General features: G+C 44.5%; 1 long non-coding RNA gene across 1 annotated transcript in view; it reads left to right on the top strand.

Annotated features, from left to right (window-relative positions):
* The window catches only part of LOC139240656 (uncharacterized), a 36,452-nt gene extending 17,938 nt beyond the window's left edge, over positions 1-18,514 (top strand). Inside the window, exon 4 of the long non-coding RNA XR_011588737.1 lies at positions 18,124-18,514. This is a non-coding gene — a long non-coding RNA (uncharacterized lncRNA). The remainder of the gene's footprint in view (positions 1-18,123) is intronic.
* The last annotated feature ends 1,521 nt before the right edge of the window (positions 18,515-20,035 follow it).

Genomic DNA, 20,035 nt, shown 5'->3' with positions numbered 1-20,035 from the left:
TTAAAGAGTTAATACATAGTTTACAACAAATATACTTTACTTAAAGCACAAAATCCCAAAGGGAATTTCATCATCGTCATAATGCGAGCCTCACGACCTCACAGCCTCGCTATCGGCCCATGCTGTGGATGGGACCTCCCCTGGTCCCATCCAAAGGGAAAGTGGTCCAACTGTGGCTAACAAGACAAATTAAAGATAGTCTTCGATCAAATGAAGAGGCTTATTCCATTGCCAAAAAGAGCAGTAAGCCTAAACTAGCAAGAGGCATGAAATAGATTGTAAAAGCTTCTATAGGTATATAAAAAGGAAAAGATGAGAGAAAGTAAATGTGAGACCCCACAGGCTAGACAGTAGATATTATAATGGGGAATAAGGAAATGCCAGAGAAATTAAACAAATACTTTGTGTCTGTCTTCACGGAAGAAGACACAAAAAAACATCCTGGAAATAATGGAGAACCACGGGTCTAGCGAGAATGAGGAATTGAAAGAAATTATTATTATTATTTAAAAAATAGTACTGGAATAATGAATGGGACTGAAACCTGATAAATCCCCTGGACCTCATGGCCTTCATCCTCGGGTTTTGAAAGAGGTCGGTATAGAGATAGTCGATACATTGGTTGTCATCTTTCAAAATTCCACAGATTCTGGAACGGTTCCCGCAGATTGGAAGGTCGCTGATGTAACCCCGCTATTTAAGAAAGGAGGGAGGCAGAAAATGAGGATCTACATCCAGTTCGCCTGACATTAGTAGGAGGGAAAATGCTAGAATCTATTATTAAGGCTGTGGTAACGGCACTTAGAAAATAATAATAAGATTTGGCAGAGTCAACATGGATTTATGAAAGGGAAATCACTTTGTCAAATCTATTGAGTTTTCTGAGGCTGTAACTAGTAGAATAGATAAGGCGGGACCAGTTGATGTGGTGTATTTGGATTTTCAGAAGGCATTCGATAAGGTGCCACACAAGAGGTTATTAAACAAAAGTAGGGCTCCTGGGATTCATGTTGCAACATTAGCATAGTTACCGAATGGAAAACAGAGTGTAGGAATAAACTGGTCTTATCCGGGTTGGCAGGCTGTAACTAGTGGGGTGCCACAAGGATCGGTGCTTGGGCCCCAGCTATTCACAATCTATATCAATAATTGGGATGAGGGGACCAAACTAATATATCCAAGTTTGCTGCTAACAAAGCTAGGTGGGAATGGAGGTTTTGAGGAGGATGGAAAGAGGCTTGAAGGAGATATAGTCAGGCGAAGTGATCACTGCGATGTAGAGGATTGTCCTATGAGGAGATATTGTGTACACCAGGCATATATTCTCCAGAGTTTAGAAGAATGAGAGGTGCTCTCATTGAAACATACAGAAGTCTTATCAGGCTTGATAGGGTAGAAGCAGGGAGGACATTTCCTATGGCTAGGGAGTCTAGAATCAGATGCTACAGGCTCAGAATAAGAGATGAGGAGAAACTTCTTCAGTCAGAGGACTGTGGAGGCAGAGTCTTTGAGCACATTCAAGACAAAGATCAATAGATATTTGGATATTAAGGGAATCAAGGGATACGGGGATAGTGCAGCCCTCGAGCCTGCTCCGCCATTTAATAAGATCATGGCTGATCTGATCCTGGGCTCAGCTCCACTTCCCTGCCCGCTCCCCATAACCCTTTACTCCCGAATAGTAAAAACAAATTGTCCACCTCCACCTTAAATATATTCATTGACTCAGCCTCCACAACTCTCTGGGGCAGAGAATTCCACAGATTTACAACGCTCAAAGAAGAAAGGTCTCCTCATTTCAGTTCTAAATGGGCGACCCCTTATTCTTAAACTATGCCCCCTATTTCTAGCTGCCCCCACAAGTGGAAACATCCTCTCTGCATGCACCTTGTCGAGCCCGTTAAGTGTCTTATAAGTTTCAATAAGATCACCTCTCATTCTTCTAAACTCCAATGAGTATAAGCCCAATCTGCTCAACCGTTCTTCATTAATCAAACCTTCATCTCAGGAAGCAAGCTCGTGAACCTTCTCTGAACTGCCTCCAGTGCAAGGATAACCTCCTTTAAATAAGGAGACCAAAACTGCTATTCTTCGAGCAGAGAAGTTTGAGAGTAGATTGGATAGAAGTTTTCAAAATCATGAGAGGTCTAGACAGAGCAGATAGAGAGAAAGTGTTCCCATTGGCGGATACGTCGAGAACCAGAGGACACAGATTTAAGGTTATTGAAAAAACAACCAAAGGCGACATGAGGAAAAAAAAAATTTGTGCAGCGAGTAGCTAGGATCTGGAATGCACGGCCTTAAAAGGTGGTGGGGGCAGATTCAATCCAAGGACAAAAATTTGCAGGGCTACGGGGAAAGGGAGGGAACTAGCAAAGAGCCAGAGCAGGCTCGACAGGCCGAAAGGCCTCACTCTTTGCTGTAATCATTCTATGATTCGATGAAATCCAGAAAGTCGAACACCAGCCCAGTTATTACATCAGCAGCAACAAACCCCAAATGTCAGAGTGAACATGGTTCAGGCCAGGATGTGATTAACAACTACAGTATCAGCAGAATCCAAACCCTGCAGTCACCTGCGAACTCGCGGTGTGTCAGCAGGTTGGATGAACGAATGAATCTCTTCCCACACTCAGAGCAGGGAAACGGCCTCTCCCCAGTGTGAACTCGCTGGTGTCTCAGCAGGCTGGATGATTGAGTGAATCCTTTCCCACTGTCAGAGCAGTTGAACGGCCTCTCCAGAGTGTGAATTCGCTGGTGGCTCAGAAGATGAGATGATTAATAAACTCTTTCCCACATTTGGAGCAGACGAATGGTCTCTCTCCAGTGTGAACTCGCTTATGTTCAGTGAGGTGGGAAGAACAAGTGAATCCCTTCCCACACATGGAGCAGGCGAACGGCCTCTCCCCAGTGTGAACTCGCTGGTGTTCAGTGAGGTTGGATGACTGAGCAAATCCTTTACCACATTCAGAGCAGGTGAATGGCTTCTCCCCGGTGTGACTGCGTCGATGAGTTTCCAGCTGGGATGGGGATTGGACTTCCTTCCCACAGTCTCCACATTCCCACGGTTTCTCCTTGGTGCCCGTGGCCTTATGTCTCTCCAGGTTGGACGATGAGTTGAATGCTCGGCCAGGCACACAACACGTGAATGGTGCGATGTTTTTTTCAGGTTACTTGTTAAAGCTCCTTCCTCAGTCTGTGCACTGGCACACTCACTCGGGTGTGTGTGTGTGTCTCGGTGCTTTTACAGTCATACTGATGTTTGAAATCTGTTTCCACAGACAGAACAGACAAACATTTCTCCTTCCACAATCAAAGGATGATGATATTTAGATGAATCGAATGACTGTCAGACCTTGATAAAATGATTGGTTCGAGTTTTCCATCTGCGAATCCTCCTCATCGAATATCCTGTAATAGTTTACAAAAGGTAGCACTGCAAGTGCAGGATAGAAAATGTGAAGAGGTAATTCTAGTTCCTATGGAACATTCGTTCCTCTCTTGTTCCCCGAAAGCTGTAAATCCCCGTCCCACACACTCTCTCTCCTCCCTGTGCTGAAATCGCAAACCCATCGCACCACTCCATTATTACTTTCCTCCATCCCGGTTTCTCCCTCCCTCTGCTCTGGTTGGGTTCAGTTATTCCCCCGCTCTGTACAGTGGCAATAAAATTAATGAGGCAATGATTGTCTCACCTGATCATTGGGGTCGTGAAGCCCCGCTCACTCCCTTCTCCTGTACCAAGATGGCCACCTCGCTGCCCTAAACACTCCCTGTTCAAGATGGTGACCACTTACCCCGACAGCCTGTACTGGCCTGGCCGATCACCTCCCAGAACCGTCGCATCTGCCTCAGACCATCTCCACCACTGGCACTGCGCATGCTCACAGCACAAGCCGGCTCCGCGCCTGTGGTCATTGATAGGGCACTTCCTGCCGGCGGGAATTCTGGGTAACGAAGCCGCCGTTAAACGACGCATTTGCTCCAATGGAGATGTTTTGTTGTTTTACTTTTCCAGACAAAGACCAGCTCTTTGCACATCCCCTTTCTACACAGTTGCAGCAGACATGAGAAAGGACCTGAGATTAAAACACTCCAACATTTCATAACAGTAAAGGTTACACTGGAACAAATCATCAGTCATTTCCCATTCAGGCAGAATGCAGAGCACTGCAGCAGCACACCGGCACCTTAACCGTGTCTCCGCAGCCTGCAGGCTCCTGTTAAACTTAAAACCAGGTTTGCAGGCGGGATGTCCTATTCGCACTTCGAAGGTGGGAAAGATCCTGTGGGGAACACGTCAAGTTCAGTAGCAGAAAGTGAGTAACAGTCTTGAATTTGTGTTCAGTGATCCCGGGTGTGCTGCATCTCTTCTTCTTAGGCAGTCCCTCGGAGTTGAGGATGACTTGCTTCCAGATGAACATGTGTTCTAAGATGACTGATTAGACCAATGCGGGATCTGCAGTCACTGTCATAAGTGGGCCATGAAAGTCCTGATGTTCCAGGTCCAGAACTTCACTCTAGAGGGTGGAAGATGTCTGTACGTGAATTATTTAAATGTGGGTTGACTGCTGCACACCCAGCTACCACACGGACTTAACAGAGCAAGGTCTTGGTCCAATGGCGAGGGGATACAAGATGATTGGAGACGAGGCTGTGCTGCATGGACCCAGTACACACAGAAACACATATTCTTACTGACCCCCTCCCTCAGGTCCTCTCTCCCTGGATTTCAGAGATCGCAGTGTAGGTGAGCGCATTAATCTTTGAGCAGCTTACAATTTGTCCACAGTATGCTGAACTTGTGCCCCGGGTCCCCCGGTTCCAACTCCAGCTCACTGCCCTCCATGGGCAAGCTCTGCTGTACTTTTTCCGCTCTCTCCAGCCGCTCACGCTTTGGTCGTTGGTTCTTTACTAATGACTACACCTATTCTGGCCTCATGTCCCGACCTCGCTGCTGGTCCCGATTTCGCTGCTGGAATGTGCTGTACCTTTCCTGTCTCCTGTCTTCGCTGCTGGAACGTGCTGTACCTTCCCTGGGTCCCGACCTCACTGATGGCCCGTGCTGTACCTTCGCTGGGCCCCGACCTCACTGATGGCCCGTGCTATAACTTTCCTGGGTCCCGACCTCAGGTGATGGCCCGTGCTATAACTTTCCTGGGTCACGACCTTGATGCATGCCCGTGCTATAACTTTCCTGGGCCCCGACCTCACTGATGGCCCGTGCTATAACTTACCTGGGTCGCGACCGCGATGCTGGCCAGTTCTATAACTTTCCTGGGTCCTGACCTCAATGATGGCCTATGCTACAACGTCCCTGGGTCCAGACCTTACTGATGGCCCGTGCTATATCTTTCCTGGGTCACGAGCTCGATGCTGGCCCTTGGTGTACCTTCCCTGGGCCCAGACCTCACTGGTGGCCCGTGCAATAACTTTCCTGGGTCACGACCTCGATGGTGGCCCGTGCTGTAACTTCCCTGGGCCCCGACCTCACTGATGGCTCGTGCTCTAACTTTCCTGGGTCCCGACCTCACTGATGGCCCGTGCTGTACTTTCTCAGGGTCCAGACCTCACTGATGGCCCGTGCTATAACTTTCCTGGGTCACGACCTCGATGCTGGCCCGTGCTGTACCTTCACTAGGCCCCGACCTCACTGATGGCCCGGGCTCTAACTTTCCTGGCTCACGACCTCACTGATGGCCCATGCTATAACTTTCCTGGGTCACGACCTCACGGATGGCCCGTGCTATAACTTTCCTGGGTCACGACCTCACTGATGGCCCATGCTATAACTTTCCTGGGCACCGACCTCAATGCTGGCCCGTGCTGTATCTTTCTTGGGATAGCCCCCGGTGGTTTCCATGGCCGCAATCATTTCTGCGTGTAACATAGGAACAGTAGTAGGCCATTGAGCCGCTGGAGCCAGTTCCGCTATTCAATGAGACTGTAGCTGATCTATGACCTAATTCCACATCTCTTATTACCTTTGGCCTATATCCCTAAACATGGGTTAACAGAAAGCTATCAATCTTTGATTCAAAACGAACAATTCATCGTGCATCATTGGCCGTTTGCAGAAGAAAGTTCCAAACATCTTCCACCTTGTGTGTAGAAGCGTTTCATAATCTCACTCTTGAAACGTCGGGCTCTAATTTTTAGACTATGGCCCCTAGTCAGAGAATCGCAAACCAGCAGAAATAGTTTCGCTAGATCTACCCTCTCTGTTTCCAGTAATATCCTGAAAATTTCAATCAGATCACACCTTAACTTTCTGAATTTTGGGGAATACAACACTAATGTGTGTAGTCTTTCCTTGTACCCTAACCCTTGAAGTCCGGGGGGATCATTCTAGCACTCCTTCCAAGGCCAATATATACTTCCTAAGGTGTGGTGCCCAGAACTGCTCACAGTACTCCAGGGTCCAATTAGGGTTTTGTTTGACTGCATTATAACCTCTATCCCCTTATGTTCTAGTTTTCCAGATATAAAGGCCAACATTCCATTAGTTTGTTTAATTATTTTTTGTACCTGTGTCTGGCATTTTAATGATCGATGTACCTGGATCCCCCAGTCTCTTTGGATCTCAAATGTTTCTAACTATTCACCATTTAGAAAGTACCATGTTATATCCTTTTTAGGTCGAATGTGGATAGAAACATAGAAATTTACAGCGCCGGAGGAGGCCATCGTGTCCGCACCTGCAGTCAAAGAGCCACACAGCCCTTTGTCAGCAGCCCCAAAGGTTACACATAAACCTATGAACAACGACGGAAATGCAAAGTGCACCCAGCCCAACCAGTCCTTCCCACACCACTGCAACATCCCTTATACTAAAAACATCGAAACTCCACCCCAACTCGAGTCATACGATATCCCCAGAGAGGCGAAAGCCAGATAAAAACCCTGGCCAATTTAGGAAGAAAATATCTGGGAAAATTCCTCTCCAAACCGTCGAGGAGATCACTCTGGCTGTATTCTATTTCCTGCAGTATTTACCATTATATCTGTGCCGACCAACAAAAGGTCATCTAATCTAATGCCAATTACCAGCTCTAGTTCCGTAACCCTGCAGGTTACTGCACTTTAAGTACCCATCCAGCCATCTCTTAAAAGTGACGAGGGTTTTTGCATCCACCACTCGTCCAGGCAGCGAGTTCCAGATCCCCACAACCCTCTGTGTAAAAAAGCCCCCTCACAAATCCCCTCTAAACCTTCCACCAACCACCTAAACACTATGCCACCTCGAAATAGCCCCCTCCACCAAAGGAAATATACCCTTATGATCCAGGCCCCTCAATATTTTGTATACCTCGATGAGGTCTCCTCTCAATCTCCTCTGTTCCAATGAGAACAAACCCAGCCTATCCAATCTGTCCTCATAACTAAGATTCTACATTCCAGGCAACATCCTCGTAAATCTCCTCTGCACCCTCTCTAGTGCAATCACGTCCTTCCGAAAATACAACGACCAGGACTGCACGCAGTACTTCAGCTGTGGCCTAACCAAAGCAACAAGAGAAAGCCAACTCGTCCCTCAGCCTGCTCCGCCATTCAACAAGATCATGGCTGATCTGGCCGTGGACTCAGCTCCACTTACCCGCCCGCTCCCCGTAACCCTTAGTTCCCTAATTGGTTAAAAATATTTCTACCTGTGATTTGAATACATTCAATGAGCTAGCCTCAACTGCTTCCTTGGGCAGAGAATTCCACAGATTCACAACCCTCTGGGAGAAGCAATTCCTTCTCAACTCGGTTTTAAATTGGCTCCCCCGTATTTTGATGCTGTGCCCCCGAGTTCTAGTCTCCCCGACCAAAAGAAACAACCTTTCTGCCTCGATCTTGTCTATCCCTTTCATGATTTTAATGTTTCTATAAGATCACCCCTCATCCTTCTGAAATCCAACGAGTAAAGACACAGTCTACTCAATCTATCATCATAAGGTAACCCCGTCATCTCCGGAATCAGCCTAGTGAAACGTCTCTCTACCCCATCCAAAGCTAGTATATCCTTCCTGAAGTAAGGTGACCAAAACTGCACGCAGTACTCCGGGTGCGGTCTCAGCAATACCCTGTACAGTTGCAGCAGGACCTCCCTGCTTTTGTACTCCATCCCTCTCGCAATGAAGGCCAACATTGCATTCGCCTACCCGATTCCCTGCTGCACCTGCAAACTAACTTTTTGGGATTCATGCACAAAGACCCCCAGCATGTTGTAATTTCTCCCCATTCAAATAATATTCCCTTTTACTGTTTTTTTTCCAAGGTGGATAACCTCACACTTTCCGGCATTGTGTTTCAACTGCCAAACCTTAGCCCATTCGCTTAACCTATCTAAATCTCTTTGCAGCATCTCTGTGTCTTCTACTCAACCCGCTTCCCCACTAATCTTTGTGTCATCTGCAAATTGAGATACACTACACTCTGTCCCCTCTTACAGGTCATCTATGTATATTGTAAACAGTTGTGGTCCCAGCGCCGATCCCTGTGGCACAACAATAACCACCGATTTCCATCACGAAAAGGATCCATTTATCCCGACTTTATGTTTTCTGTTAGCCAGCCAATTCTCTATCCATGCTAATACATTTCCTCTGACTCCGCGTACCTTTATCTTCTGCAGTAACCTTTTGTATGGCACCTTATCGAATGCCTTTTGGAAATGTAAATACACTACATCCTTCGGTACACCTTTATCCACCATGCTCATTATATCATCAAAGAATTCGAGCAAATTAATTAAACATGATTTCCCCTTCATGAATCCATGTTGCGTCTGCTTGATTGCACTATTCCAGCTAGATGTCCCGCTATTTCTTCAGTAATGATAGCTTCAAGCATTTTCCCGACTACAGATGTTAAACTATCCGGCCTAAAGTTACCTGCCTTTTCTCTGCCCGCTTTTTTAAACAGAGGTGTTATATTAGCTGCTTTCCAATCCGTTAGTACCTCTCAAGAATCCAGAGAATTTTGGTAGATTATAACGAATGCATCTGCAATAACTTCTGCCCTCTCTTTCAATACCTTGGGATGAATTTCATCAGGACCAGGGGACTTGTCTACCTTGAGTCCCATTAGCCTGTCAAGCACGACCTCCCTAGTGATAGTGATTATCTCAAGGTCTTCCCTCCCCTCATTCCAGTGACCAGCAATTTTTGGCATGGTTTTTGTGTCTTCCACTCTGAAGACCGAAGCAAAATAATTGTTTATGGACTCAGCCATTTCCACATTTACCATTATTAAATCCCCCTTCTCATCTTCTAAGGGACCAACATTTACTTCAGTCAACCTTTTCCGAGAGACAGAGGTAAATAAAAAGGAGGCAGGAGCAAAATATTGAAAGGAGAATAGTAAAAGTGGAGGGCAGATAAACCCAAGGCAATAAACAAACAGGGCCACATTGCTGTAAAATTCTAAAGGGACAAAGTGTGTTTAAAAAAAAGACAAGCCTGAAGGCTCTGTGCCTCAATGCGAGGAGTATTCGGAATAAAGTGGATGATTTAACTGCACAGATAGCAGTTAACGGATACAATGTGATTGGCATCACGGAGACATGGGTCTCGGTTGATCAGGGCTTGCAAATCAATATCCAAGGGTATTCAACATTTAGGAAGGATAGACAGAAACTAAAAGGAGGCGGGGTGGCGTTGCTGGTTAAAGATGAAATCAATGCAATTGCAAGGAAGGACATTAGCCTGGATGATATGGAATCGGTATGGGTGGAGCTGTGGAATTCCAAAGGGCACAAAACGCCAGTGGGTGTTGTGCACAAACCACCAAATAGTAGTAGCGAGGTTGGGGACAGCATCAAACAAGAAATAAGGGATGTGTGCAAGAAAGATACGGCAGTAATCATGGGATACTTTAATCTGCACATTGATTAGGCTAACCAAACTGGTAGCAATGCGGTGGAAGAGGATTTCCTGCAGTGTATTAGGGATGGTTTTCGAGACCAATATGTCGAGGAACCAACCAGGGAGCTGGCCATCCGAGACTGGGTGATGTGTAATGAGAAAGGACTAATTAGCAATCTTGTTGTGCGACGCCACTTGGGGAAAAGTGATCATAATATGGTAGAATTCCTTATTAAGATGGAGAGTGACAAAATTAATTCGCAAACTCGGGTCCTGAACTTAAGGAAAGGTATCTTCGATGGTATGAGGCGTGAATTGGCTAGAATATTCTGGCAAACGATACTAAAAGGGTTGACGGTGGATAAGCAATGGCAAACATTTAAAGATCACATGGTTGAACTTCAGAAAATGTACATCCCTGTCTGGAGTAAAAATAATACTGGGAAGGTGGCTCAACCATGGTTAACAAAGGAAATTAAGGATATTGTTAAAGCCAAGGAAGAGGCATAAAAATTGGATAGAAAAAGCAACAAACCTGAGGACTGGGAGAAATTTAGAATTCAACAGAGGAGGTCTAAGGGTTTCATTAAGAGTGGGGAAAACAGAGTACGAGAGGAAGCTTGCAGGGAATATAAAAACTGACTGCAAAAGCTTCTGTAAATATGTGAAGAGAAAAAGATTAATAAAGACAAATGTAGGTCCCTTGCAGTCGGATTCAGGTGAAACTATAATGAGGAACAAAGAAATGGCAGACCAATTGAACCAATACTTCGGTTCTGCCTTCAGGAATGAAGATACAAACAACCTTCCGAAGGTACTAGGGGACAGTGGGTCTAGTGAGAAGGAACAACTGAAGGATATTCTTATTAGGCGGGAAATTGTGTTAGGGAAATTGATGGATTGAAGGCCGATAAATCCCCGGGGCCTGATAGTCTGCATCCCAGAGTGCTCAAGTAAGTGGCCCTAGAAATAGTGGATGCATTGGTGATCATTATCCAAGAGTCTATCGACTCTGGATCAGTTCCCATGGATTGGAGGATAGCTAATATAACACCACTTTTTAAAAATAGTGGGTGAGAGAAAACGGGTAATTATAGACCGGTGAGCATGACATCAGTAGTGGAGAAAATGTTGGAATCGATCACGAAGGATGAAATAGCAGCGCATTTGGAAAGCGGTGACAGGATCGAACTAAGTCAGCATGGATTTATGAAAGGGCAATAATGCTTGACGAATCTTCTGGAATTTTTTGGGGATGTAACGAGTAGAGTGGACAAGGGAGAACCAGTGGATGTAGAGTATTTGGACTTTCAAAAGGCTTTTGACAAGGTCCCGCACAAGAGATTGTTGTGCAAAATCAAAGCACATGGTATTGGGAGCAATATACTGACGTGTATAGCGAACTGGTTGGCAGACAGCAAGCAGAGAGTCGGGATAAATGGATCATTTACACAATGGCAGGCAGTGACTGGTGGAGTGCCTCAGGGCTCAGTGCTGGGACCCCCGCTCTTTACAATATACATTAACGATTTGGATGAAGGAATAGAGTGTAATATCTCCAAGTTTGCAGATGACACGAAGCTGGGTGGCGGTGTGAGCTGTGAGGAGGACGCTAAGAGGCTGCAAGGTGACTTGAACAGTTTCGGTGAGTTGGCAGATGCATGGCAGATGCAGTATAATGCTGATAAATGTGAAGTTTTCCATTTTGAGGGCAAAAACACGAAGGTAGAATATTATCTGAATGGTGGCAGACTAGGAAAAGGGGAGGTGCAACGAGATCAGGGTGTCATGGTTCATCAGTCATTGAAAGTTGGTATGCAGCTACAGCAGACGGCAAAGAAGGCAATTGGTATGCTGGCCTTCACATCTAGTGGATTTGAATATAGCAGCAGGGAGGTCTTACTGCAGTTGTACAGGGCCTTAGTGTGGTCTCACCTGGAATATTGTGTTCAGTTTTGGTCTCCTAGTCTGAGGAAGGACGTTCGTGCAGTTGAGGGAGGGTCGTCAAGGTTCACCAGAGTGATTCCAGTGATGGCTGATCTGTCATATGAGGAGAGACTGGATCAACTCGGCCTTTATTCACTGGAGTTTAGAAGGATGAGAAGTGATCTCATAGAAACATATTAGATTCTGATGGGACGGCACAGGTTAGATGCGGGAAGAATGTTCCCGATGTTGGGGAGGTCCAGAACCAGGGGACATAGTCTTTGGATAAGTGGTAGGCCATTTAGGACTGAGATGAGGAGAAACTTCTTCACTCAGAGTTTTGTTAACCTGTGGAATTCCCAGCCGCAGAGAGTTGTCGATGCCAGTTCACTTGATATATTCAAGAGGGAGTTAGATATGGCTCTTAAAGTTAAGGAGATCAATGGGTATGGAGAGAAAGCAGGAAAGGGGTACTGAAGGAATGATCAGCCATGATCTTATTGAATGGCGGTGCAGGCTCGAAGGGCCGAATGGCCTATTCCTGCATCTATTTTTCTTTGTTTCTAAGTTTCTATGACTAATCTACCATGCGGGTCCTTATCAATAGCCTTGCTAAAGTCCATTTAAGCTACATCGTACACACTACCCTCTTTGAACCTCGTGGTTATCTCCTCAAAAAATTCAATCAGGTTCGTCAAACATGATCTTCCCTCAACAAATCTATGCTGACTGTCGCTAATTATTTCTTGCCTATCCAAATGCAGATTTATCCGGGATGTCTTTCAGGACTTTTTCCAATAATTTTCCCTCCACTGAGGTTAGGCTGACAGGCCTGGAATTACTCGGCCTATCCCTTTTTCCCTTTTTAACCATTACTAGTCCTCCAATCCTCCGGCACCATGCCCATATCCAAGGAGTACTGGAAAATTATAGTGAAGGTCCATGCTGTTTCCACTTTTACTTCGCGCAACAACCTGGGATGCATTTCATTCGGGCCTGGGGATTTATCTACTTTAAAAGCTGCTAAACCACTTAATACGTCCTCTCTCACTAAATATATTTCAACCAGAATATCGCACTCCTCCTCGTTAGCAATATCTGCATTACCTCTTTCCTTTGTGAAAACAGATGCAAAGTATTCCTTAAGAATCCTACCCAGATCTTCCGCCTCCCCACAAAGATTACCCTCGAACAGGCCCTACCCTTTCCTTAGTTACCCTCTTACTCTTATATATTTATAGAACATCTTAGGGTTTTCCTTAATTTTACTGGCCAACAATTTCTCGTGCTCTCTCTTAGCATTCCTAATCTAATTTTAATTTTACCTCTGATCTTTCTATATTCCTCTAAAGATTCTAAAGTATTTAGCCGTTGATATGTGACCTAAGCGTCCCTTTTTTTCTTAATCCTCCCCTATAAGTCCCTAGACATCCAGGGGGCTCTAAAATTATTTTTCCCAGCTTTTTTCTTTAAGGGCACATATTTGGCCTGAACCTTTTGAATCTTCTTGAATGCCACCCACTGTTGTGACACTGATTTACCTACAAGCAGCTGTTTCCAGTTCACTATGGCAAATCACTCCTTATGACCTCATATTTGCCTACATTGAAATCCATTGCCACTTTTGCCCATTCACTGAATCTGTCGATATCCCTTTGTAATTTTATGCTTTCATCTACACTTCCTGTAAGGCTGCCTATCTTTGTGTCATCGGCAAATTATGATATATGACTATCTGTGCCATCATCCAAGTCATTAATAAATACTGTGAATAGTTGAGGCCCCAGCACAGATCTCTGCGGGACACCATTAGTCACATCCTGCCAATTTGAGTACCGGCCTTTATCCCTACAGTCCGTCTCCTGTCATTTAGCCAATTTCCCAACCACGTCAGTAATGTGCCCTCAATTACATCGGCTTCTACCTCAGATAACAATCTCTTATGTGGGACTTTCTCAAATGCCTTCTGGAAATCCATAAAAATAAAATTAAACCAAATTAACAGCGAATTATTTCTCCCACTGAATTATATTTAGTATTGCTTCTCTCACTGGTATTTTTCCAATAACTTCCCTGGATCCCAAGGCTACGAGAGGCATTCTACAACGTATGGTGAGGTGGGACTTGTCCATGAGAGTAACCTAATGTATAAAAATTGAGATAGTCTTGTGTGAGAAAGGAGAGAGTTCGAGAGGCCAGCGGGGAGTCAGGAGGCAGAGCGGGAAGTTGCAGCTTCAGCAGGGAGGAAAAAAAGAAGCAGAAGGAAATCGAAAGGTAACGTCACATCCAAGGGGGTAAGTGATTGGCTGGTGGTTGCTAAGTAGATTTTCTTTTTTCTTTCTATATCAGTAAGTAATCTTTAGCATTGTTGTTGCCAATTTAAGTTTATCTAAGGGTTAAGTCATGGCAGGACAGCTCGGACACGTGTTATGCTCCTCCTGTACAATGTGGGTAGTCAGGGACGCTTCCGGAATCTCTGACAACTACGTGTGCGGGAATTGTATCTATTGTGACACTGGAGCTGCAGGTGGATTCACTCTGGAGCATGCACGATGCTGAGAATGATGTGAATAGCACGTTTAGTGAGTTGGTCTTACCGCAGGAAAAGGGTACACAGCCAGAAAGGGGATGGGTGACCAACAGGAAAAGCAGTGCAAAGAAGGTAGTGCAGGGGTCCCCTGCGGACATCCCCCTGCAAAACAGATACACTGCTTTGCCTGCTGTTGAGCGGGATGGCTCATCAGGGGAGGGCATCAGCAGCCAAGTTCATAGCACCGTGGGTTGCTGTGCTGCACAGGAGGGCAGGAAAAAGATTGTGAGAGCGATAGTGATAGGGGATTCAATTATAAGGAGAAGAGATAGGCGTTTCTGGTGCAAGGGTCAAGAATGTCTCGGAGCGGGTGCAGGGCATTCTGAAAAAGGAGGGTGAACAGCCAGTTGTCGTGGTGCATATAGGTACTAAAAATATCGGTAAAAAACGGGATGAGGTCCTCCGAGACGAAAGTAGGGATCTAGGAGCTAAATTAAAAAGTAGGACCTCAAAAGTAGTAAACTCAGGATTGCTACCAGTGCCACGTGCTAGTCGGAGTAGGAATCGCAGGATAGCACAGATGAATACGTGGCTTGAGGAGTGGTGCAAAAGAGAGAGATTCAAATTCGTGGGACATTGGATCCAAATCTAGGGAAGGTGGGGCCAGTACAAACCGAACGGGCTGCACCTGGGCAGGACCGGAATCAATGTACTAGGCGTTTATGTTTATGTCCTAAATGTTTATCATTTTCTATCATTGAGTTTCCAAACTCACTTTTTTCACACCCAGAAACTCGATTCAACTTCCTCTTTCTTCTCATTCAACTGGAAGATTTAAACTTCAAATTCTTGCAACATTTATAATACATTAATTTGTAGCATTATAATATATATGCACCGACATTCAAGATCAATAGTAATAGTTTAGTAACAGCAGGAAGAGGATGATCACTGATACTGTGATGACTGCAGCCATCAGGAATGAAAAATGTTACAAACTGCAGGTACATCCAATTGTAATGTTGATCACACAGACATCGAAAATTGTATATATTAACACTACAGATGTATCCAATTGTATTATAAAGTATTGGAAATTTGCAATGCATTCAAAACTACATGTATACTCAATTATAATATTAATGACTACATACATGGGGAATTGTAATATATTAAAACTACAACTGTAGCTAATTGCAATAATGACCACTAGTGATAAGAGATAATGTAAGATATTAAAATTAGAGGAATTCCTAATTGTAATATTGATCACCCTGCTAACAAGCTCCCAGGTAGACATAGAATCATAGAATCATGGACATTTACAACATGGAAGGAGATCATTTCGATCCGTCATGTCCGCGCCGGCCAACCAAGAGCTATCGAGCCTAAACCCACTTTTCACCTCTAGATCCGTTGCCCTGTAGGTCATGGCATTTTAAGTGCACATCCAAGTATTTTTTAAATGTAATGAGAGTTCCTCCCTCTGCAACATTTCAGGCAGTGAGTTTCAGATGCCTGCCACACTCTGGTAAAGATATTGTCGATCATATCTCATCCAAAACTCTTACCAATTAATTTAAATCTATGTCCCCTGCTCGTTGAGCTCTCTGCCAAGCGAAACACGTCCTTCCTATCCACTCTAGCCAGGCCCCTAATCATTTTATACACCCCAAGCAGGTCTCGCCTCAGCGTCCACCGTTTCAAAGAAAACAGACCCAACATCTCCAAACTTTCCGCACAGCCACACTTTTCCAGTCCAGGCAACATTCTTGTAACTCTCCAGTGCAATCAATATCTTTCCTGTCACGTGGTGACCGGAACTGTACGAAGTCGTTCAGCTGAAGCCTACAATTCAAACATAACCTCCTTGTTCTTGTATTCCATGCCTCGACTAATAAAGGCATATGACTTCTTAACCACCTTATCGAGCTGGCCTGCTAGCTTCAGGAATATGTGGACCTGCACTCCAAGGCCACTTTTTTTCCTCTAGCTTTTCAGTGCCCTACCATTTAATGTGTATTCCCTTGCCTTGTTCGACCTCCCTAAATGCATTATCTCACACTTCTGCGGATTGAATTCCATTTGCTTCTGTTCTGCCCAACTGACCAGTTCATTGATATCTTCCTGCAGTCTGCAGCTTTCTTCTTCATTGTCAACCGCACAGCCTATTATGGTGTAATCTGTAAACTACTTAATCATACCCTCAATATTCAAGCCAAGGTCATTGATATATAGCATAAAAAGCAAGGGACCCAAAACTGAGCCCTATGGAACCCCACTGGATGCAGCCTTCCAGTCTCAAAGACACTCATAAATCATTACACTTTGCTTCCTGCTCTGAGCCAATGTTGGATCCAACTTATCTCTTAACCCTCGATCCAATGGGCAATTACTGTCGTGGCCAGTCTGCCATGTGCGACATTATCAGAAGCTTTGCTAAAATCCATATACTCTGCATCATACTCCGGTACTGGGCCTTTGAGCAGCGGGAATATAATTAAAACATAGCTCTGAGGTTACAGCTGGCGATTTGTGGGGATTCGGTTGTTGCACACCTCGACCACAGAATCGTCTCACCCATGTATAATAGATGTATATACGTTATGGTTATGTTACTGAAGTAGTACATCAGAAATCAAATGACCTGGAGATATTCGATAAATTACACCACGGCAGCAGGGAAATTTGCATTGAGTTAAGTAAATGAATCTGGAGTAAAAGGTGAGCATCATGTAACTACCAGATTGTCGTTAAACCCCATCTGGTTCACGAATGTCTTTTACGGATGGAAATCTGCCATTTTTACTTGGTCTGCCATATATGTGACTCCAGACCCACAGCAATGTGATTGGTGCTTAACTGCCCTGTGAAATAGTCGAGCAAGCCACTCCATTGAACCAAACCGCTATAAAGACGTATATTCTGGCAATACATTCACCACACGACTGCAGCGATTTCAGCAGACAGCTATCCTCCAGCTTCTCAAGGCCTGCCTTGGCAGCGGCGGCCAGGTGCCAGGAAGGAATACAAAAATAACAATTACAGCTTAATTAAATGTAATTGAAATATAAACCGCTGATAAAATTATGACGAAGCATTATACGTTTTTACGTTAAGAGTCGTAAGATTAATTCAAATTGAATATGTTGTGTGTTATGTCAGAATAAAGGTGCTCAGCTGTCTCCTGATCCAGCTCCCTGCGTCGGTCAAGGGATCCTTTTATTAAACTGAGAGCGGTATTTGTGCCAAGAGTTTATAGATTCGTTTCCATACTCGTTCAACACAATCACCTGATTATTGAGGGGAAATTATTTTAACAGCAAATAAACACGAGTTTTCAGTCCAGTAAACAGGAACTGGTTTGATGAAATGACGTGTTTAGTGACATTTTATAATGTTTCAGATATGTCAAGATGTTGTAAAGCAGATATTGGCCATCAAATTAAATATTTTAGCATCAATTGAAATGGTTATTGTTAGCTTTAACTGATTTAGACGGTTTTAAGATGATCATAATTTGCAAGGTGACTTTGTCCATTTATAACAATGTGAATATTTTATCGGTGTACTTCTGTAGATGAGGCGCTGCTTCACATTTTCGACAGCTGGAACTGAAGGTGGATTCAGTACATCCGCAGTGTCAGGTCTGATGGTGTAAACTAAACCTGTTACTGGAATCCTACTTTCCTGGTTAGAAAAAGTGGCTGAATGTTCAGGGTTAATCTTCTTTTTAACTAAACTCAGAACATGTGATGTTGGTTTTGTAACTTCCCTTTTAATTTAATTTAGCTGAGTGATTTCCTCTGTTGCCAGGGTAACACTCTGTCAGATCTCAGCACAAGAGGAACTGGCTCCAATTTTTATCCGAGAGACTGCGAATCATTCAATGTAACTGCTGTCTGTGAGGTCAGCGGACCAGGCGTTGGGACAACCTCTGGATATCTGGAATAATTATAATACAGTGGCCACAATATGAAAATAAGAGCATACAGCTGTTGTGAGGGTGAAGTAAGTTTTACAGATGCACATAATTCGCGATACCCACTCTTGGTGTGGTTTAATAATGGTTCTTATATTGATAAAGCCTGTTTCATCACTTTTTAAAAAGAGAAATTGAGCAAACACATTTGTTCGCACAATTACACATGCCCGCCTGCTGTTCCGGCCTCCTCCTACAAAAACAATAAAAATATTTTCCAATTCATCAGTGCAACTTTGAGCAATGCCATAGGTATTCACCAGTAATTAATTAATTCTTGTTTGTAAAGCACCGTTCCTGCAAGATTCACACTTAACTTATCTCCTGTCACATTAATTTCCTGCTACCGCTCAGACAGCAAAGTTTAATGAAATGTTAAACGAGTTACTAATGGCAGAAGATCTGCTAGTTCTATTTACAAGAGACACGCTTTATTCATCTGACAACTGTTTACAGAAAGCCTTTACGCAAGTGAGTGTAATATTGGTTCCAGGCAATTACCAAATGCTGGATATATCGGACAGTACAAGAGCAAAGACAGATAGGAATAACTAGCCTTCATTCAGGTCCTCTATCCTGTTCCACCAATAATTTGGATGAGAGCAGGTGATATACCTGCCTCTGTTGCGCAGGCGCACTCTTGCTTCCTGGCTCTCAAGCAGGCTCACTATTGCTCCCTGCAGTCTATCCGGAGAAACATAGAAAATAGATGAGGAGTAGGCCATTCGGCCCTTCGAACCTGCACCGTCATTCAATATGATCATGGCTGATCATTCACCTCAGTAGCCCTTTCCTGCATTCTCTCCATATCCCTTGATGCATTTATCCATAAGGGCCATATCAAACACCCTCTTGAATATATCAAACGACCTGGGATCAATAACTAACAGCGGTAGAGAATTCCTCAGGTTAACAACTCTCTAAGTTTCTCCTAATCACAGTCCTAAATGGCTTGCCTCTTACTCTTAGACTGTGACACCTGGTTCTGGAACTCCCCAACATCAGGAACATTCTTCCTGCATCTAACACGTGCAGTCCCGTCAGAATTTCAGACGTTTCTATGAGTTCCCCGAACATTATTCTAAACGCCAATGAATACAGGCCCAGTCGATCAAGTCTCTCCTCATATGTCAGTCCTGGGTGCCAGTCATATCTCAGTTTGCATTCTGCGACTGGCAGCTCTGGACAATCTGTGAGAGACGGTAAGAAAGTCACTGTACGCCGGGATACATTCTGTCACATTATTACTGAATTAACTCGACTCTATTCTGGACAAAGCTCTGATACCACGGCTGCTCAGTTCCAAAATGTTATAAACAGACAAAGAGGGATTTTAAAGTATAACAGCGCTGGTCCGGGATATAAACCCCAGCGAATGGCAGGAACCGGAGCATAATACAGGGGATGGTCCGGGATATAAATCCCAGGGAATGTATTGTACCGGGGACATAATAAATGGAATGGTCCGGGATATCAACCACAGGGAATGTACTGAACCGGGAGTTAATACAGAGGTGGTCCGGGATATAAACCTCAAGCAATGTACTGAACCGATATATTATACAGAGGGTGGTCCGGGATATAAACCCCAGGGAATGTACTGGACCAGGACATAATACAGGGGATGGTCCGGGATATAAACCCCAGAGAATGAACTGAACCGGGAAATAATACAGAGGTTGTCCGGGATATATACCCCAGGGAATGTACTGAATCGGGAAATAATACAGAGGCGGTCCGAGATAT

Source organism: Pristiophorus japonicus, chromosome 33 (genome assembly GCF_044704955.1).
Source record: "Pristiophorus japonicus isolate sPriJap1 chromosome 33, sPriJap1.hap1, whole genome shotgun sequence".
Taxonomy (NCBI): Eukaryota; Metazoa; Chordata; class Chondrichthyes; family Pristiophoridae; genus Pristiophorus; species Pristiophorus japonicus.
Note: the sequence above shows the minus strand (reverse complement) of the source record. Positions and strands in the feature narration are given on the sequence as shown.